This window comes from Rhinopithecus bieti, unplaced genomic scaffold (assembly GCF_001698545.2).
Source record: "Rhinopithecus bieti isolate Rb0 unplaced genomic scaffold, ASM169854v2 scaffold_2572, whole genome shotgun sequence".
NCBI classification, from domain to species: Eukaryota; Metazoa; Chordata; class Mammalia; order Primates; family Cercopithecidae; genus Rhinopithecus; species Rhinopithecus bieti.
Window position 1 is genome coordinate 1,762,849 of NW_016804595.1, and position 22,629 is coordinate 1,785,477.

Below are 22,629 nucleotides of genomic sequence, written 5' to 3' on the forward strand. Positions count from 1 at the left end.
AATATATTAGGTTGGTGCAAAAATAATTATGGTGTTTGCTGTTGCTTTCAATGGCAAAGCAATTACTTTTGCAATAACAGAACAGTAGAAATAACCTCAATTTACCAGAAAAGTTCTCAAAAGTCCATCCACTTTTTCCATAAGAAAGGCATGGAGCCACCTTCCCTTAACAGCTCTCTCAACCAGCTGCTCACTGCATTGGGGTGGTGTTTCCCAAACTTTAGTTGTCTGAGTACACTTTCACAATTTTCGTCATATCCTTAAATTTTCTTTTAATTTTAATTTTAAGCAAAATAAATTTATTTCAAAAGAATTTGTATCACTCATATAACCATAAAACCAGAATCATTTATCTTAAGTAGAAAGCTGTCATACAAATAAATACAATGAAAAGAAAACGTATTACATTCTAGCTAGATAATGTTATTTGCCAAAGACTGAGTCACAGGGCTGGCCAAGGAAAATTAGGCTGGGCATGGTGGCTCATGTCTGTAATTTCCACCACTTTGGGAGGCTGAGCTGGGCCGATCACTTGAGGCCAGGAGTTTGAGATGAAACTGGGCTATAATGAGACTCTGTCTCTACAAAAAGTTTAAAAATTAGCTGAGCATGGTGGCATGTGCCTATAAGGCCCAGCTACGTGGGGGCTGAGGTGGGAGGATCGCTTAAGCCCAGGAGTTTGAAGCTACAACTTCTTGAGTAAGCCATGATCACGCCACTGCACTCCAGCCTGGGCAATAGCCTCTGTCTTAAAAAAAAAAAAAAAAAAAAGGAGAAAAATTAGCCATTAGAGGGATGTTAAAGACATATTAACTCCAAACTGATGGGGAGGCTTAAATGAAGTTGAAAAGGGCATACTTTTCTGTTTAAGTGATCCAATGTTTAATTCTGTGTCTGTGTATACAATCTAAGAGCATCTCATGTCCAGTGCCAAGTCTTTTGGTGGAGGCTTGGAGATCCACTGGGTTAGAAGTAGCAAGGACACAATGATAATAGCAAAAGAGACGGATGACACCAGAGGGAATAAAATGAATTACAAAACTGGATAAAATAACTATACAAATATAGGCTGGGCATGGTGACTCATGCCTGTAATCCCAGCACTTTGGGAGACCGTGGTGGGAGGATCACTTGAGGTCAGGAGTTTGAGACCAGCCTGGCCAGCATGGTGAAACCCCATCTCTACTAAAAATATAAAATTAGCCTGGAGTGGTGGTGCACTTCTGTAATCCCACTTACTCTGGAGGCTGAGATATGAGAATTGCTTGAACCCGGGAGACGGAGGTTGCAGTGAGCCAAGATGGGGCAACTGCACCCCAACCCCCAACCTGGGCCACAGAGCAAGACTGTCTAAAAAAAAAAAAAAAGGAACTATACAAACATTGGTCTGGGGCCACAACATAAAGGGCTTTTATACATGTCATTCGTTTAAACCGATAACAATAATGAAATCATCCCCCTTTCATTCTGTTGTTTCAGAACACAGTTCTTAAAAGCAGAATTATATAATATGTTAAAATAATCACCAAGAAGATAGCTATAATAGGATAAAACTGATGCTTAAAGAGGCTCCTGTTTAGGTGCAGAATGTGTTCCCAAGAAATACCTCGTCTCTGGTGATGTCAGAAAAATTTTGCATCATTGGAATAAGTTCTGCTNGGAGACCGTGGTGGGAGGATCACTTGAGGTCAGGAGTTTGAGACCAGCCTGGCCAGCATGGTGAAACCCCATCTCTACTAAAAATATAAAATTAGCCTGGAGTGGTGGTGCACTTCTGTAATCCCACTTACTCTGGAGGCTGAGATATGAGAATTGCTTGAACCCGGGAGACGGAGGTTGCAGTGAGCCAAAAGGGGGGAACCCCCCCCCACCCCCCCCCCCGGGCCCAAAAGAAAAACTTTTTAAAAAAAAAAAAAAAAAAAAAAAAGGAACTATACAAACATTGGTCTGGGGCCACAACATAAAGGGCTTTTATACATGTCATTCGTTTAAACCGATAACAATAATGAAATCATCCCCTTTCATTCTGTTGTTTCAGAACACAGTTCTTAAAAGCAGAATTATATAATATGTTAAAATAATCACCAAGAAGATAGCTATAATAGGATAAAACTGATGCTTAAAGAGGCTCCTGTTTAGGTGCAGAATGTGTTCCCAAGAAATACCTCGTCTCTGGTGATGTCAGAAAAATTTTGCATCATTGGAATAAGTTCTGCTTTTCTGGTCTAATCCACATCTTCTTGCACTCTCAATAAAGTAAGGATATTGTCTTGAGTCTCACCATCGTAGAAATGTTAATGCAAGAAACACATACACACACACATAAAAGTTTCAGGAGGAATTACAAACTGAGAAATCCAGAAAAGTTAGAAAGGGAGAACAAATATTGTACATCGGTGCTAATAAACATATTTGAACATAAGCTTATGTATAGATCATGGGGCTGGGCTTGGTGGCTCATCCCTGTAATCCCAGCACTTTGGGAGGCCGAGGCAGGCAGATCACGAGGTCAAGAGATAGAGACCATCCTGGCTAACATGGTGAAACCCCATCTCTACTAAAAATACAAAAATTAGGCAGGCGTGGTGGTGTGTGCCTGTAGTCCCAGCTACTCGGGAGGCTGAGGCAGGAGAATTGCTTGAACCTAGGAGGTGGAGGTTGAAGTGAGCCGATACCGCGCCACTGCACTCCAGCCTGGAAACAGAGAAAGACTCCATCTCGAACAAACAAACAAACAAAAACACACCTTATTTGTTTTGGGCCCACTGCTTTACATTAATATTCAACAGTTTCAAGTGTGCATGTTCTCCTATCTGGAGGTCAATGTCTTTTCATAAAACTGTAGCACCCAGCACAGAGATGACATTACGGTAAGTACCTAAAAATACTTATTAAAGGACCCACTGAATGAAAACTTGGGCGTACTATTAATATATTTCACTAACAGAGCTCCAGTGTACTCATGGAGCAGTGGTTTAGGCCATAGACTCTAGCACCAGACTTCCTGGATCCAAATCCTAGCTCTGCCACACCTAGTAAGGTATTTCCCTTCCATGTGCCTTAGTTTCCTCATTTGCAAAATGAGAATAATCAGAATCCTCCTTATATGGTTGTTAGGAGGACTAATAAATTAGTCTTTGTTCCTAGAGAGTGTCTGGCACATAGTAAGTGCTCTACAACCATTGGTTGCTTTGTAATAAGGTCCTCTTCTGTGGAAAGAGAGGCAGTACACTATTCTCTTTAAGAGCATTAGGTCTGGAAGCAATTCACCTGGGTTCGAATCCTGATTGTGCCATTTACTAAGTATGTGATCTAGAACAAGTTACCTTTCCTTTCTGAAACAGTAATAAAGAATAGTATTAACTTCACAGAGTTATTGTGAAAATAATTGTAAAACGTGAGTCCAGGGCCTGGCGCAAAGTAAACACTCAAATAAACATCAGTGATTTTCCCATTTGTTGATAGTCCAGCTCTGAGAAGATAGTTTCAAATGAAGCTGCCCTTAGAGATAAGTCATTGTTGGTTTAAAAAATCTCCAGGAAGATCATGGTAGGGATTTGAATATATTTCAAAAACATGGCCTGGTTCCCAAACTACAGAACTCTGGATTAGAGGTCTCTAACTCACACTCCAGAGCAGAAATCTTGAACTCATGCTCTAGATCTTGGGTCCCTAACTCAGACTTAGATCAGGAGTCCCTAGATCTAAGATCAGTGGTCTCTAGCTCAAACTCATCTACTACATAGAGTCATTGACTCAAATGCCCCATATGTACTAGGCTGATAAAACAAAGAAAGGAGCTACACAGGATGAGGCTGCAGGACCTGGAGGAGAACACTCAAAGCCTCATCCGAAGACTGCACCATCCCTGGGCCCAGTGCTGCCATGTGGAATTGTGGGCCCAGGTCACTGGATCTTCTCAGTTAAAAAAATAAAAATATATACATATTTTTTGGTAGAGGTGGGGTCTTGCTATTTGGCCAGGCTGGTACTGAACTCCTGGCCTAAAGTGATCTTTCTGCCTTGGCCTCCCAAAGGGCTGGGGTTACAGGCATGAGCTGCTATTCCTGGCCAAGGATCATCTAATTTTTAAGAAAACCCCTAAATCCAATTCTTATATAATATTTCCCAATTTTTTTTTTTTTTTTTTTGAGGCAGAGTCTCGCTCTGTCGCCCGGGCTGGAGTGCAGTGGCCAGATCTCAGCTCACTGCAAGCTCCGCCTCCCGGGTTTATGCCATTCTCCTGCCTCAGCCTCCCGAGTAGCTGGGACTACAGGCGCCCGCCACCTCGCCCGGCTAGTTTTTGTATTTTAGTAGAGACGAGGTTTCACCGTGTTAGCCAGGATGGTCTCGATCTCCTGCCCTCGTGATCCGCCCGTCTTGGCCTCCCAAAGTGCTGGGATTACAGGCTTGAGCCACCGCGTCCGGCCAATATTTCCCAATTTTAAAAAGTGACAATTAATTAAAATATTTAATACTGTCCACCCGAAAGGAGACCTGTCTGAAGGCTAAATACAGCCTGAGTCTCATTAGATTGTAACTTCTGCCCTGGGTCACCCCAGGGATTCTGTAGACCAGAGTTTGCCCAGGTCCAGGTCAGGCCACCTAGACCATTTGAGACAGTGTTCAGCCTTTTAGGATAAAGAAAAAGTGATCTAGTTTTCCTAGACTTGGCCTCAAGCACTGAGCCTATTGTGGAAACATAATTATTCACTCTGGTGAGCGCTGATGAAAATTCCTCACTCTACAGGCACAGCTCTCCCCTTCACATCTCTAAACTGAAGCAGATTTGAATGCCTAGCAAGTTCCTAACAGCCCTCCAATCTCGTTTCCGCATGGTTTTAAACATTATGTTATTTAAACATTTTTCTCATTTTCCTCATTTGTAGGGATGGGAGAATCATGGTGATGGGGCGCTGAGGTTCACTCTATAAGAAAGTTGTCCTCATTATTGAGACCTGATGTAAACAAAAGGAGTGTAAACATTGGGAGTTGTAATGTAAACACTGGAAGTTGCTGTAAACATGTCATCATCATTCAAGGAAGGTAAATCCCGGAGCAAGAAGAGGAGCAATAAATGTAGGAATTTTGTTGAGAACTTTCATTCACGTAATTCTTCTGGTTGTTAATAATGTTTAAAACCGTGCAGAAATGAGATGGGAGGGCTGTTAGGAACTTGCTAGGTATTCAAACCTGCTTCAGTTTAGAGATATGAAGAAGGGGAGAGCTGTGCCTATAGAGTGAGGAATTTTCATCAGCACTCACCAGAGTGAATAATTATGTTTCCATGATATGCTCAGTGTTTGAGGCCAAGTCTTTGATTTGATGTCCTTATGCTGGGGCAGTAATATCAGAGCCTTTATCATGTTTTTTTCACCCCTCATGCTACCTTGTCTAAGACCTATTTCTTAAAAATATATATTTTTTAGAAAAAAAATGAGTATCCTTTAAGGACTTGGATTTGACTTCCTTCCAATACCTGGTCTTCATAAACCTTACTTATGTAGGGTGTGTGACCCCTAAGCATGCACATAGTTGTCTTTTTTTTTTTTTTTTTGACAGTGTCTCTCTCTGCTGCCCAGGTTGGAGTGCAATGGCGTCATCTTGGCTTACTGCAGTCTTGACCTCCTGGGCTCAGGTGATCCTCCCACCTCAGCCTCCTGAGTAGCTGGGACCACAGGTGCATGCCACTACACCATGCTAATTTTTTGTAGTTTTTTTTTTTTTTTTTTTTTTTTTTTTTTGCAGAGGTGGGGTTTCTCCATGTTGCCCAGGCTGGTCTTGAACTCCTGGACTCAGGCTATCCTCCTACCTAGACTTTCCAAAGTTCTGGGATTACAGGCATGAACCACTGCGCCTGGCCCCTATTACTTTTTAAACAGAGGAAATTAAGGGGGAGGTAATGGTAGTTTAGCTAGAATTTGAACAGCACAGGTGGTTAGGAGTAGCTGCAAGCCTTCTCTTCTTAGCTCCCCAACCACCAGCAGTTCTTTCTCAGTTCTTTGGTGGAAGAAACAAATGGGGTTGTTTACAGCTTTAATGGGTGTGGTTGGTTACTGTTAAATTGATGCTACATTATTTGTAAGAGCTTTATATATCTTGCAAGGCTATCATGAGGAACTCATGAAAGAAAGCATTTTGCAATTGCTTTGAAAACTGTGCAAAATGAATGTTATTATTAAAATTAAAATATGCTGAAGGTTAAGTAACATTTTTCATTTATTCTTACAGTTTCTAAAATAAAACATCAAAGACTTTTATGCTCTTTTGCTTAAAAGCTTCATAGACAAAGATTGAATTTTAAAAATAGAAAAAGTCATATACTATGACTTTTAACATAAAGTCATATATTAAAGTTGACTTTGTTCAATGCTAAAAGTTTTGCTCTGATGATGTAACTCTATGAAAATAGTCCAAGACATACATATTTTCTTTCCACCAATTTACTTGTGATGGTTGGTGTGTATTTTTGAAATACTTGTGAAATATTAGGGCTGGGCACGGAGGCTCACGCCTGTAATCCCAGCACTTTGGGAGGCTGAGGCGGGCAGATCAGGTGGTCAGGAGATCGAGACCATCCTGGCTAACAAGGTGAAACCCCGCCTCTACTAAAAATACAAAAATTAGCCCGGCATGGTGGTGCTCTCCTGTAGTCCCAGCTACTTGGGAGGCTGAGGCAGGAGAATCACTTGAAGCCAGGAGGTGGAGGTTGCAGTGAGCAGAGATCGTGCTGCTGCACTCCAGCCTGGCAACACAGCAAGACTCTGTCTCAAAAAAAAAAAAAAAAAAAAAAAAAAAAATTTTTTTCTCAGNGTGGTCAGGAGATCGAGACCATCCTGGCTAACAAGGTGAAACCCCGCCTCTACTAAAAATACAAAAATTAGCCCGGCATGGTGGTGCTCTCCTGTAGTCCCAGCTACTTGGGAGGCTGAGGCAGGAGAATCACTTGAAGCCAGGAGGTGGAGGTTGCAGTGAGCAGAGATCGTGCTTCTGCACTCCAGCCTGGCAACACAGCAAGACTCTGTCTCAAAAAAAAAAAAAAAAAAAAAAAAAAAATTATTTTCTCAGATAAAAATACAATGTACAGGCTTGGTGCAGTGGCTCATGCCTGTAATCCCAGCATTTTGGGAGGCTGAGGCAGGTGGATTACTGCAGGTCAGGAGATCAAGACTATCCTGGCCAACATGGTAAAATTCCACCTCTGCTAAAAATACAAAATAAACCTGGTGTGGTGGCGTGCGCCTGTAATTCCAGCTACTCGGGAGGCTGAGGCAGGAGAATTGCTTGAACCTGGGAGACAGAGATTGCAAGTGAGCTGAGGTGGTACCATTGCACTCCAGCACGGGCAAAAAAGAGCAAACCTCTGTCTCAAAAAAAGAAAAAAAACCAAAAATAGTATGTACAAACACTAGCAAGTCCACATTTTCAAAAGGGAATAGACTGTCAATCTCCGTATTTTATCTAGCAATTATACTAAAAAATAGTAAGTAACATTCCAAGTACATATTTTGTGCCAGTCAATATGTGAAGTGTTTTATGTGCCAATTCTTAATTAATTTTTGCAAAAATCCTATAAGGTAAGTATTATCATTATTTTCAGATGAGGAAACTCAGGAAGAAAGGGACTAGGTTACTGGCCCAAATTGCTACTAAGTGTGAGGCTGTGATCGACTCCAGACAGAGTGAGTCCAGAGCCAGTGTACTCTAGTGCCTACAGAGAAGCAAAACTTCATTGATCTGGATCATATTAATTCAGAATTTGTGAAAATAAAATTCAGACATGAGCTGGGTTAAAGCTTTTAAACCATAATAAATTGTTAACCTATTTAATGCATGGCTATTAGAAGGAGTATCTGATTTATGTTATTTATCAAAATGTTTTCAGTAACTTAGAAATATACACTACTAAATATACACTACTACATATACACTAATACATAAAATATTGTTTATGTTTTCAATGAAAGCTTCCATCCCTGCAGTCACTCATTTATGTATTAATTGAAGTAATATAACTGCAGTTTTAAAAATTGACTCAGTTTTTTACATATTTATGAAGTACATATGATATTTTGTTACAATCATAGAATGTGTAATAATGAGGTCAGGGTATTTGAGGTATTCATTACTTTGAGTATTTATCATTTCTTTTTTTTAATTTTTGTTTTTTGAGGCAGTCTCACTGTGTCACCCAGGCAACAAGATGCAGTGGTGTCTCCCAGGTTCAAGTGATTCTCGTGTCTCAGCCACCCGAGTAGCTGGGATTACAGGCATGCGCCACCACCATGCCTGGCTAATTTTTGTATTTTTTTGTAGAGATGGGGTTTCCCCATGTTGGCCAGGCTGGTTTTGAACTCCTGAACTAAAGTGATCTGCCTGCCTTGGCCTCCCAAAGTGCTGGGATTACAGGTGTGAGCCACTGCGCCCGGGCAAGTATTTATTATTTCTATGTGTTGGGAACAATTTCAAGTCCTCTCTGATTGCTATTTTAAAATATACGATATATTGTTGTTAATTAGAGTCACTTTACTCCACTGTTGAACAATATAACTTACATTTTTTATCTAATTGTATGTTTGTACCTGATAACCTACATTCATTTATCCCCTGCTCACACCCACTCACCCTTCCCAGCCTTTGGTCATCATCATTTAACTCTCTACCTGTGTGAGATCAACTTTTTTAGCTCCTATGTATGAGTGAGAACATGCCATATTTGTCTTTCTGTACCTGGATTATTTCACTTAACATAATGTCCTCCAGCTCCATCCATGTTGCTGCAAATGACGTGATTTCATTTCATTTCTTTCTTTTTTTTTTTTTTTTTGAGACAAGACTCCAGCTCTGTTGCCCAGGCTGCAGTGCAGTGGTGCAATCAAGGCTCTCAGCAACCTCCGCCTTCTAGGCTCAAGTGATCCTTCTACCTCAGCTTCCAGAGTAGTCAGAGCTACAGGTGCATGCGACCATGTTTTGGTAATTTTTAAATATATATATGTATTTTTTTATAGAGATGAGGTCTCACAATGGTGCCCAGGCTGGGATTTCATTCTTTTTTTATGGCTGAAAGCGTTCCACCATGTACACATGTATTATCTTCTTTATGCATTCTTCTGTTGGTGTACACTTAGGTTGATTCCATACCTTTGCTTTTGTGAATAGTGCTCTGATAAACAGGTGAGTGCAAGCATCCCTTTGATATACTGATTTCTTTTCCTTTGGATAGATACCTAGCAGTGGAATTGCTGGATCCTATAGTAGTTCTATTTTTAGTTTTTTGAGAAATCTCTACACTGTTTTCCACAGTGTTGTACTAATTTACATTCCCACCAACAGTGTATAAGAGTTGCCTTTTGTCTACCTCCTCATCTCCACAGGATCTCTTTTTGTCTGTAGCAACAGCCATTCTAACTGGGGTAAGATAACATCTCATTGTGGTTTTTCATTTGCATTTCCCTGGTGATTAGTGATATTCAGCATTCTTTTATATACCAGTTGGCCATTTGTATGTCTTCTCTTGAGAATTGTCTATTCGTGTCATTTGTCCACTTTTCAACGTGATTTTTAAAAATTGTTGAGGTGTTTGAGTTCCTTGTGTATATTCTGGATATTAGTCCCTTGTTGGATGAATAGTTTGCAAATATTTTCTCTTATTCTGTAAGTTTTCTCTTCATTCTGTTGATTGCTTCCTTTGCTGTGAAGCTTTTCAGTTTAATATAATCCTATTTGTCTATTTTTATTTTAGGTGTCTGTGCTTTTGACGTCTTAGCCATAAAATCTTCCCTAGGCCAATGTCCTGAAGTGTTTTTCCTGTTTTTCTCTAGTAGTTTTATAGTTTTGGGTCTTATGTTTAAGTCTTTAGTCCATTTTGAGTTGATTTTGTAGTGGTGACAGATAGATAGTGGTTCGGTTTCACTCTTCTGCATATGGATATCCATTTATTGAAGAAGGTGCCCTTTCCCCAGAGTATGCTCTTGACGCTTTTGTTGAAAATCAGTTGGCAGTAAATATGTGATTTATTTCTGGGTTCTGTATTCTGTTCCATTGGTCTATACCAATACCATGCTGTTTGGCTACTATAGCCTTGTAATATATGTTGAAGTAAGGTAGTGTGATGCTTCCAGCTTTGTTCTTTTTTTCCTAAATTTTTTTTGGTTATTCTGGCTCTTTTGTGGTTCCATAAAAATTTTAGTATTTTTTTTTCTATTTCTGTGAAAATGACATTGGTATTTTGATAGAGGTTGAATTGAATATGTAGATTGCCTTGGGCAGTATTTTAACAGTATTAATTCTTCCAATCCATGAGCAGGAGATGTCTTTTCATTTGTTTGGTGTCCTCTTCAATTTCTTTCTTTAAAATTTTTTTATAAAAATTAAAAATTTTCCTAGAGATGAGTTCTCACTATGTTGCCTAGGCTGGTCTCAAACTCCTTGAGTCAAACGATCCTCCCACGGCCTCCTAAAGTGCTGGGATTACAGGCATGAACCAGTGCACCTGGCCGCCTTCAATTTCTTTCCTCAGTGTTTTGTAGTTTTCTTGTAGTTGTGGGTTTGTCATACATGGCGTTGATTATTTTGTGGTATGTTCCTTCTAGGCCTAGTTTGTTGAGAGTTTTGGTCAAGAAGGGATGTTGAATTTTTAAAAATTTTTTTTCTGCATCTATTGAGATGATTATATGTTTTTTAGCCTTCATTCTGTTGATGTGATATGTCATGTTTATTGATTTGCGTATGTTAAACCACGTTTGCATCACTGGTATAAATTCCATTTGATCATGGTGTATTATCTTTTTGATGTGCTATTGAGTTTGGTTTGCTAGTATTTTGTTGAGCATCTTTGCATCTATATTCATCAGGAATATTGGCCTGTAGTTTTGTTTTTTTGTTGTGTTGGCCTTATAGAATGAATTAGGGAGAATTCTCTCCTTTTCAATTTCTTGAAATGGCTTGAGGAGGATTGCTATTAGATCATCTTTGTATGTTTGGTAGAATGTGGTAGTGAATCTGTCCAGTTTTGAGGTAGTGAATCTGTCCAGTTTCTTTGTTGGAAGACTTTCCGTTACTGATTTAATCTTGTTGTTCATTACTGATCTGTTCAGGTTTTCCATTTCTTCCTGATGCAATTTTGGTAGGTTGCATGTGTGCAGGAATTTATTTTCTCTAGGTTTTACAGTTTGTTAGTGTATAGTTGTAATAGTCTGTAATGATCTTTTGTATTTCTGTGGTATCAGTTATAATGACTCCTTTTTCATTTCTAATTTTGGTCTTTTCTTGGTTAGTCTAGCTAGCAGTGTATTCGTTTTGTTTATCTTTTGAAGAACCTGCTTTTTGTTTTATTGATCCTTTGTATTGTTTTTGTCTGTATTTTGTTTAGTTCTACTCTTTCTTATTTTTTTCCTTTTACTAATTCTGGGTTTGGTTTGTTTTGCTTTTCTAGCTCTTTCAGGTACATTATTAGACTGTTTATTTGAAATCTTTCTACTTTTTTGATGTAGGTATTTATTGCTATATACTACTCTCTTAGTATTGCTTTTGTTGTATCCCACAGTTTTTGATATGTTATATTTTCATCTTCATTAATATCAAGACATTTTTAAATTTCCTTCTTAATTTCTTCATTGACCCAACAGTCATTCAGTAGTATGCTGTTTAATTTTAATTTTAATTTTTTATTTTATTTTATTTTTTGAGGCAGAGTCTCACCCTGTCGCCCAGGCTGGAGTGCAGTGGCGCGATCTCGGCTCACTGCAAACTCCACCTCCCGGGTTCACGCCATTCTCCTGCCTCAGCCTCCCGAGTAGCTGGGACTACAGGCACCCGCCACCACGCCCGGCTAATTTTTTAATATTTTAGTAGAGACGGGGTTTCACCGTGTTAGCCAGGATGGTCTCGATCTCCTGACCTTGTGATCCACCCACCTCGGCCTCCCAAAGTGCTGGGATTACAGGCTTGAGCCACCGCGCCCGGCCTATGCTGTTTAATTTTTATCTATTTGTATAGTTTACGAAGTTCCTCTTGGTATTGATTTCTAGTTTTATTCCATTGTGGTTGAGAAGATACTTGATATGATTCCATTTTTAAAAAAATTGTGGCTGGGTATGGTGGCTCATGACTGTAATACCACCATTTTGGGAGGCTGAGGTGGGCAGATTGCTTGAGGTCAGGATTTCAAGACCAGCCTGGGTAACATGGCAAAACCCAGTCTCTACAAAAAATACAAAAATCAGCCAGATGTGGTGGTGTGTGCCTGTAGTCCCCAGTTACTCAGGAGGCTCAGGTGGGAGGATTGCTTGAGCCCAGGAAGTTGATGCTGCAGTGATTCATGATTGCACCACTGCACTCCAGCCTGGGAGACAAAGGGAGACCCCATCTCAAAGAAAAAAAAAGTTGGCTAGGTGCAGTGGCTTATGCCTGTACTCCTGGCAATTTGGGAGGCTGAGGCAGGAGGATTGCTTGTCTCAGGTGTTTGAGACCAGCCTGGGCAACAGAGTGAGACCCCTAGCTCTACAAAACTTACAAAAATTACAAAAAAAAAAATTAGCTGGGTGTGGTGGTACGTGGTTGTGGTCCCAGCTACTTGGGAGGCTAAGGTGGGAGGATCACTTGAGCCTGGGAGGTCAAGGTTCCAGTGATCCATGATTGTGCCACTGCACTCCAGCCTGGGCAACAGAGAGAGAATTTAGCTCAAAAAATTTTTTTGTTAAGACTCATTTTCTGGCCTAATATATGATTTATTCTAGAGAATGATCCATGTGCTAATAAGAATGTGTAATCTGAAGTTATTGAATAAATGCTCTGTAAATGTCTGCTAGGTTCATGTGGTCTAATGTCCGTTTTAAGTGCAGTGTTTCATTGGGTACTCATGGACACAAAGATGGCAACAATAGACACTGGGACTACTAGAGAGAGGGAATGGGGCAGAGATTGAAAAATTAACTATTGGGCACTATGCTCACTACCTGGCTGACAAGATCGGTTGAACCCCAAACCTCAGCATCATGCAATATACCCATGTAACAAACCTGCACATGTACCTCCTGAATCTAAAATAAAAATTGACATTATTTTAAAAAGTTAATAATCAGGAAAATGGTGGGGGGGGGGGAGCAGTGAAGAGATATGAGGGAACCCTCTATACTCTCTGCTCAATTTTTATGTAAAACAAAAACTGCTCAAAATTAAAATCTATTGGTTTATAATAAATAAATCCAATGTTTCTTTGTTATTTACTGTATGGATGATCTGTCTAATGCTGAAAGTGGGTTGAAGTACTCCACTAATCTCACATTGAAGTCTATCTCTCTCTTTAGATCTAGCAATATTTGCTTTACGAATCTGGGTGCTCCAGTGTTGGGTGCATATATGTTTAGAATTGTTATATCCTCTTGCTGGATTTATTTCTTTATCATTCATCATGTACCTTGTCTTTTTTTTTTTTTTTTTTTTTTTTTTTTTTACTGTTTTTGACTTACTGTTTTGACTCTTTTAGCTGATATAGGTATAGCTATACCTATTTACTTCTGGTTTCCATTTACATGGAATATCATTTTCTATCCCTTTACTTTCAGTCTATATGTGTCTCTATAGGTAAAGTGCATTTCTTATAGGCAAGATGTAATTGGATCATGTTTTTAAATCCATTCAGCCAGTCTATATCTTTTAAGTGGAGAATTTAATCTACTTACATTCAAAGTTATTACTGAAATACGAGTTTTTGTTCCTATCATACATATTATTAATTGTTTTCTGTATGTTCTTTGTTCCTTTATTTTGCTCTTCCTGTTTATCATTGTAGCTTGGTGGTTTTTTGCAGTGGTGCCATTTGAGTCCTTTCTCTTCTTCATTTGTGTGTTTACTTTACCAGTGAGTTTTATACTTTTGTATACTTTTCATGATGGTAAATGTTGTCCTTTCACTTCCCAGGTTTAGAACTCCCTTGAACATTTCTTGTAAGGCTGCAGTAGTGGTTGTGAATTCTCTCAGCTGTTGCTTGTCTGGGAAAGACTTTATTTCTTCTTTTTTTATTTTTTATTCGAGATAGAGTCTCACTTTGTCACCCAGGCTGGAGTGCAGTGGTGCAATCTCGGCTCAGTGCAACCTCTGCCTCCCAGCTTCAAGCATTTCTCTTGCCTCAGCCTCCTGAGTAGTGGGGACTACAGGTGCCTGCCACCACGCCCAGCTAAGTTTTGTATTTTTAGTAACAGGGCTTCACCATGTTGGCCAGGCTGGTCATGAAATCCTAACCTTGAGTGCCTCGGCCTCCCAAAGTGTTGAGACTACAGGCATGAGCCACTGCGCCCAGCCCTATTTCTCAATTTATGAAGGTCAATTTTGCTGGATGTAGTATCCTTGGCTGGCAGTTTTTTTCTTTGAGCACTTTGAACATGTCATTCCATTCTCTCCTGGCCTGTAAAGTTTCTGCTGAGAAATCTGCTGTTAGTCTGATGGGAGTTCTTTTATAGGTGACTAGATACTTTTCTCTTGCTGTTTTTAGAATTCTCTCTTTGTCTTTAGCATTAGATAGTATGACTATAATGTGCTATGGAGAAGATCTTTTTGCATTGTATGTGCTTGGGGATCTCAGAGTCTCCTGTACCTGAATGTCTAAATCTTGGGAAGTTTTCATCTATTATTTCATTAAATAGGTCTTCTAACCCTTTCATTCTTGTTTTGCCTTCTGGGATTCCAATAATTTGAGTATTTGGTAACTTCATGGTGTTCCATATGTCATGAAGACTTTGTTCATCCTTTTAAATTCTTTTTTTTTTCTTTACTTTTGTCTGACTGGATTATTTCAGAAGACTTGTCTTTGAGTTCTGAGATTCCTTCTACTGTTTGATCTAGTCTATTGTTGAAGCTCTTGAATGTATTTTATATTTAATTCAAGGAATTCTTCAGTTCCAGAATTCCCGTTTGGTTCATTTTATTTTACTTTTGAGACAAGGTCTTACTTGTCCAGGCTACGAGGCTGGAGTGCAGTGGCACTCGGCTCACTGCTTCCTGGGTTCAAGTGACTCTCCTTTCTCAGCCTCCTGAGTAGCTGGGAATACAGGCATGTGCCACCATGCCCAGCTAATTTTATTTTATTTTTTCCAGTAGAGACGAGGTTTCACCATGTTGGCCAGGCTGGTCTCAAACTCCTGACCTCAAGTGATCTGCCTGCCTCAGCCTCCCAAAGTGCTGGGATTACAGGCATGAGCCACTGTGCCTGGCTGGGTTTATTTTTATATCTATCTCTCTGGTAAACTTGTCATTCATATCCTGAATTGCTTTTCTGATTTATTTGTATTATTTTTCAGAATTCTCTTGTATTTCACTGAGCTTCTTTAGAGTTAATAATTTGAGGCTGGGCGCGGTGGCTCAAGCTTGTAATCCCAGCACTTTGGGAGGCCGAGACGGGCGGATCACAAGGTCAGGAGATCGAGACCATCCTGGCTAACACAGTGAAACCCCGTCTCTACTAAAAAATACAAAAAACTAGCCGGTGAGGTGGCAGGCACCTGTAGTTCCAGCTACTCGGGAGGCTGAGGCAGGAGAATGGTGTAAACCCAGGAGGCGGGGCTTGCAGTGAGCTGAGATCCAGCCACTGCACTCCAGCCTGGCCGACAGAGCGAGACTCCGTCTCAAAAAAAAAAAAAAATTTTAATTCTTTCTGGAATTTCATGAATTTCTTTTGTTTATGATCTGTTGCCTGAGGATTATTGCATTTCTGTGGAGGTGTCACATTTCCTTATACTTTCATGTGTCCTGCATTCATATGTTGATATCTATACATCTGGTGTAACAGCCACTTCTTCCAATTTTTTGAATTTTCTTTTGTGGAAAAGGTTTTCCTGAGGATGTATCTATGGTGTTGGTTGGGTAGGATGCTTTGGCTTTGATTCTGGGTGCGTGGAATAGTGTAGTCTCTGTATGATTTATTTGGCTGTAAACAACATCAGTTGTAGCTATGATTTCCATGGAGGCTTAGGGTGTGGTTATTAGTGGATGCTGTGGTGAGGTTTTGTTGGGGACTGGGATGCCAAGTAGGCCAGTCTTTGGGCCCCAGTGGTGGCAGCAGACGGTTGAGCATGCCTGTCTTTGGGACCCAGTGAGGCACATGTTGGCAGTGGTGTTAGCAGGTCCAGGTGGGCCAATTCTTGGACTTCCAGGAAGCTTAATTTTGCCAGTAGTGGTAGCAGTGGGTTGGGTGGGTGGGAGGGTCGTTGGCCTCTTGGAGAGCCAGTGTGGCATGGGTGATTGCAGTGACAGTGATGGGACAACCTTTGGGCTGCAAGCAGTGCAACCTGGTGTTGGCAGTGTCTGTGGTGGGCTGAGTAGGCCAGTCTCTAGACCTGCAGGTGGGTGCATGCAGATAGGTGCCAGCTATGGTGGCAGCAGCCAGATGGGTAGGTTTCTGGAAGGAGTGTTCAGGTGCCAGTGGTGGTGAACTTAGCTGAACAATCCCCTGACCTCTGGGCTGTGTGCTCTGGCATGTTGAGGGGAGTGAAGCTAGGCTAGAGGGGCTGTCCTCAGTCCTCCGATAGCACATGCAGGCACCAGTCATGGTAAGCAGGAGTGGGATGTTCCCCAGGCCACCAGTGGAATGCTTAGGTTGGGGGCAGCAGTGGCCATGCTGCTGTCCTGGTCACGGAGGGTGGGAGGTGCTGCCTTCAGTGGTGGCAGCCATGGACCAGGGTTTGCAGAACACATATGGGATGACTTGTGCCTTGGCCTCGTGCTGTGATAGGCCTATGCCTTGGTAGCATTCAGCTCTGGGTCTCATGGGTAGGACCTGCTGGCATTGATGCCTCCAGCCCAGAGGCGATGTACTGCACCCTGGCCAGTAGCCTGACCTGGGATTGTACCTCCAGGCCTTGGCTGCAGTAGCCTGCATGCAGTCGCTTGTGCCTCAGTCACAGGGCAGTAGTCCGCATATCTCTTGTGGCTCAGCCCTAGCATCACTGAGATCTAGGACAGTACTCAGTCTATTGGGGATGGGGCTCTAAAATGGTGCCTTGCTGTAGCTGCCTAAGTCTCAGGGAGTGTTTGGGACCCAGTATGCCCTTCGTCCCTGGGACAGTCCTGTGGCACAATCTCTTGGCAGCTCCCTGTTAGTTTCAGGGCCTCAAGGGTTGAGGAGCTCTCCCATGGTTAAAACTGCAGGGTTCCACAGTGGGAAGGTGAAGTACTGAGGGTCTCTCCCTTAACCTTTCCCCATACTGGGGAGTCTCTCTCAGCCCTCAACTGATCCCAACCAAACAAGCTGTCTCACTTCCTTCTCCTTCCTTGTTTTAGGTATTTCTTGTCACTTTCTGTGGAATTCCAGTGTTTTCTCTTGGATGATCTACTCAATGTGTGATTATCTACTCACTGTTTTGGTTCTTCCTAACTGCAATTTTAAAATACAATAAAACTCTATTGAGCTATGTAGTTCATTATTATAGGCAGATATATGAAGGACCAAATTATGACCAAACTCCTGAAGTGTTATGTTTCACTGCTATCTCCTTAATATGCTACATTCCTACCATTCTGTTTTATTTTCAGTTTCCAGACAGACCACAGAGTTTTCTGTCCCTTCTGAGTATTTTCACATTTTGTCTTTCAGCCATATTTGCCTTACCCCTACTCACTTCCTATTCAGTCTTTTCTTTTTTTCAACTTTTTTTTGGGTTGGGGTGAGTGGAAATATAACATACAAAAGAAAAACACACAAAACATGCTTAAGACTACCAACATTAGGGCAGCGGTCCCCAACCTTTTTGGCACCACAGACTGGTTTCATTGAAAGCAGTTTTCCTACGGATGGGGGCGGGGAGTGGATGGTTTCAGTATGAAATTGTTCCACTTCAGATCATCAGGCATTAGTTAGATTCTCATAAGAAGTGTGCAACCTAGATCCCTTGCACACGCAGTTCACAATACATGCTTCTATGAGAATCTAATGCCGTTGCTAATCAGGCGGTAATGCTCGTTGGCCTGCTGCTCACCTCTGGCTGTGTGGCCCTGTTCCTGACAGGCCACAGACCAGTACCAGTCTGCAGCCTGGGGGTTGGGGACCCCTGCACTAGGGTAACCACTATCCATTCAAAAATTAGAAAATAGCCAGCACTTCAGAAGCCTTTACCCTTTCCAATCACAATGCTCCCGTCCTCTCTGCAATACCTTGATTTTCATGATAATGACTTTTTTTTCCTTTCTTCTTAGTTTACTCCCAGAATGCAGCCCTAATACACTATACTTCCGTTTGAGCCATATAAAGGGAATCACATAGCATGGACTTGTGTGTCTGTCTTCACTCAATATCATGCTTGTGGAATTCATCTTGTGTAATTGGAGTTCCTCTGTTTTCACTGCAGTGTGGTAAGAGTTGGCCAACTGTGGCCTGTGGTCTGTTTTGTTATATGTTGTCTACGGCTGCTTTCACGCTACAACAGCAGAGTTGAACAGTTGTGTCGGAGACCTCATATTTACCATCCAACCCTTTACAGAGTATTTGCTGATTTCTGCAGTATTGTGTGAGTATACCACAATTTATTTTTTCCATTCTTTTGTTTTTTGGAGTTCTGGGTTGTTTACACTTTTGGGTTATTACAAACAATACTTCTGTGAACATTCTTGTAGTGCCTCATGGTGCACATGTATACTCATTTCTGTTGGGTATATCTTTAGCTAAGTAGATAATGCCACACTTTTTTTTCCCTAAATGATTCTAACAATTTACCAACACTGGTGTTTGAGACCAGTCTGGGCAACATAGCAAGACCGACCTCCATCTCTACAAAAAATTAAAAAATAAGCCAGGCAAGGTGGCACATGTGTAGTCTCAGCTACTCCAGCAGCTGAGGCAGGAGGATTGCTTGAGCTTGGGAAGTCATGTTTACAGTGAGCTGTGACTGAGTCACTGCACTTCAACCTGGATGACAGAGTGAGATCCTGTCTCAAAAAAAAAAAATCTATTTCAATTCCTTCCTGAAATTTTCAGTCAGCTGTGCATCCATAACTGCCTCAACTAAGAGCTTCCACTGCCACCTCAAATGCAACATGACTGCAATGAAATTGCTCTTTGACCACAGACAGACTCCCTTTGGGGTGCCCCTCCTTCTGTAAGAGGACTCATTATTTCCATAGTCACTCAGGCTCAAAACTGGGAAGTCATCCTGGATTCCTCATTCTTTCCATCCCTTCATATCCAGCCAGTCACAGGCCAAGTTCCTCCTTCATAACATCTGTTATATTTACCCCTTGTATCCTATCCCTATTACTGACCTTCACCCACAGATCTTCTTCATCATTGGCCTTGACTTCTTGCCTCCATCCTTTCTCACTGCAATTCCACATGAATCTTCTTAAAACACTTTTCTGCCCCTATCAACTACTTGTTCAAACAGCCTTTACTGCCATTTATCTTCCATAGAATTAGGTCTTAACTCCCTAGCTAAGCCAGAACCTTCCCATATCCCATTAGTTTAGAATCTTACTTTCTGCTTCCTCCCTGGAAAACCTCCTTTAGCTCACTGCTGTGTTCACTAGCCCTTGAACTTACTCCAACCTCTTAATCTTTTTCTGTTTAAGCCACTTTCTTCAAGGGTCAGTTAAAGTCCTAACTCTGGTTCCAAGTGATCCTATTCAAAACTGATTTCTCCTTTGTTTGATACTTGTTGTAGCACACTATTTCCTCCATATGTAACTTGTATTATAATTTTTTGTTCATTCACTCATTTGACAAAGAATATTGATCATCACTCATATTCCAAACATCGTGCTGGACACAGGGTGTATAAAGATGTAGATGATATAATTCCTAACCTTGATGAGTTCATGATCTTGTCCAGTTTGACCAAGTTGAATACAAAATATTCGAGGGCTGAAACTGTCTTATTCTTTTTTATATTTCCAATGCTAATCAGCATTTTCTACAGAGTACATGTATAATATATATCTATTCCTGTTAATGGTGATGATGAAAGACAAATATAATTTCTTGTTCTAATAATAACAAGCAAGCTAGAGGCTAGCAAAATTTCACTCATATTTTATGTAATTCTACCAGAAATTCAGATAAGGAAGCTACCATCCAATTTTCTGTTGGGTTTTAGTATTGTAGAACCTCTTTTTACTCACAAAGCTATAAATGCTCTAAAAATTCTTAAGGCTGTTATTATTCAGATTGTTTCCTGGAATTGTACAAGGAGGTAAATTAACCCTTTTGGATCACTTGTAGAGTTATTTTAACTTTTTGTTAAGAAACCCTATAACACACTCATATACATACATCATATACTTTCATAAACACATATAAATAGATATACTATAAGAAATCTCTAGATGACTTCAAATTCTCACTAATAAGCAGGAATAATGAATTGTTACTTTATCATAATACAGTGAAAGAAATCATTACTACACAATAATCCAGAAAACATATCACAAACAGTTTACCGAAAGCTCATTAGTGCAATTGGTAGACTTGGCATAAAGTTCCAGAAAAAATTGGCCTACCTGGATGAGGCTTTAAATTTCTTGAAAGAAGGGGCTATGTGTTTTATTTCTTTCATAGTACCTAAGATACCTAGCATGGCAACACAATCAGAAACTACTCCAAAAACATTTGTCGAGTTGCAGTTGCACAAACTAATAATTTTATGGCCAGAATAAGAAAAATGTGTATGAACCTTTGAAGAGAACATATAAGTAGCCAATACTTGATGATTATGTATCAGAGGGGAAATGTAGGAATTATTTGAATGACCTCAATAGGTTGGTCAAAAAGCATCCTGCAGGAGCTGGGTTTAAGGAGGAATGTGGAGATAGAGGGTATTCTCAGAGGAAGCATCATAACAGTTACCTTTTATCAAGTGCTTACTAAGTGCCAGATACCTTTCCAAGTAGATCATCTTATGCTAGTTCCTTTGATCCTTAAAACAACTCTGTGATGTCAGCACCATGAGAATACCCATTTTACAGATGAGGAAACAGACACAGAGCAACGTTTACAAATTTGCCAGAGTTTTCAGCCTAGATTAGGACCCCAAAACTATGACTCCAGAGCTTTGTATGCTTCAAGTCTACGCTGTGATTTCTCCTATAGAGATGCAAATAATGATTCAAAGGCCAAAAAGAAAAAGAAAAGTGTGGGGAAGGGAGAGGAAGAGAGACAGAGACAGAGAGATAAGGAGAGAATGGGAGGTGTAAGTTGTTTTGTTTTCTGGGTGGAGCTTTGAAAGTGATATATAATTGAATGGAAAATAAATAAGTTGCTCAAGAAAGTTACAACCACCATAATGCAGGACAAGGCACTGTGGATTTTCAGAGGGTCTCCTCCTCCTGCCCCCATTGGATCTACTTTCTGTGCCATGGCCTCTATTTGGAAAAAACAGAGGAAAATAACGTAAGAGACAGGCTCATCATGAGCACACACAGCCGTCACCAGGCCGTTTTATTTCCTGAAAGGTTGCTCATTCCATGGTGGCCTCTGACAGGCAGGAGGTGCCACTATTCAAGACTCCTCCCAGCAACCCCAGGACAGAATTACCAGTGCCAAACAGAAGGCTGGCATGTTTTAACCCACCCATGACCCACTCCTATATACACTGGAGTGGCAGCCGGAGGTCAGAGACAACAGAAGAGCAGCAGGGAAACTATGACCTGGAGGGTGGTTTGTGGAGCTGGGCTGATGCTGAGTCCTGGCTTCTGAAGCAAAGGCAATGGGGAAGACAGAAACAAAGAAAAACTAAAACAAAAACATGTGGAAAAATTGATGAGTAATGGGGCACCAGGAGACTAGGCGCCTGTACCAAATAGGAACCAGGTGCAGCTTTAAAGTATGTGCCTGCTTTATGTGTTAATATTTGCACACTCTGCCCATACTTAAACTTTTACAGTGTGGTACTCTGTTATCTCTTCTAAGCACCTAGAGTGGAAGGTAGAAATTATACTCCTTTCACAGAGAGAAGGGCTTCTGAGAATAACAAAACCAAAATGACTTTTGAATAAAGCTGCAGATCTTTCTGATTCAAGGATGACTGCATTTATACAAATTTGTTTGAGATGTTAACATTATTGCAAGGAAATGAATCAGAAAAACTTTTCAAGTTACTTTAAACCCTATAATCCTACGATGGATTGTGCAGAGAATCCTAAAGTACAGATCAAAATGGTTCTGACCTAAATTCATGAATAGATAGTGTTTCAAGATTAAGGAAAGTATGTGTCTGTCTCCTATGGATTTACAGAAACTAGTCCTAAAAAAAAATTGACAAGGAAAATCAGTGGTGTGAACATAGCACCACATTACAAATATTTTCTCAAATGCAGGTTTTTGAAAAAGTGTAGAAAAAATTCAAACGGTTGTTTGGATACTTCTCTGATAATCGTCATTATCTTAATCCATTTTAACATTCATAATTAAAAGAAAATTAATAAATTAAGAATATTAATTTTTTTCCTTTGGTAGCCTTAGCTTTAAACAGAAATAGGCTGTGACCATGTTAAAAGTCTATGTACAGATTTTGTGTATGTCCCTGGAAGGGAGTCTGTTTGCTGGCCAGCTTAATTTTTGACAAAGAAAAATGGGCTGCTCTTGCTTCTTGCACAAAGATGCACTGTTTCTAGAGCAAAGGACAAAAAAAAAAAAAAAAAAAAAAAAAA

The 22,629-nt window shown here is 40.5% G+C and overlaps 1 protein-coding gene across 2 annotated transcripts in view; it reads right to left on the reverse strand.

Moving 5' to 3' along the window:
- RFTN2 (raftlin family member 2) overlaps positions 1 to 22,629 on the reverse strand; it is a 95,060-nt gene that overhangs the window by 70,921 nt on the left and 1,510 nt on the right. The gene's annotated exons all lie outside the window — the stretch shown is intronic.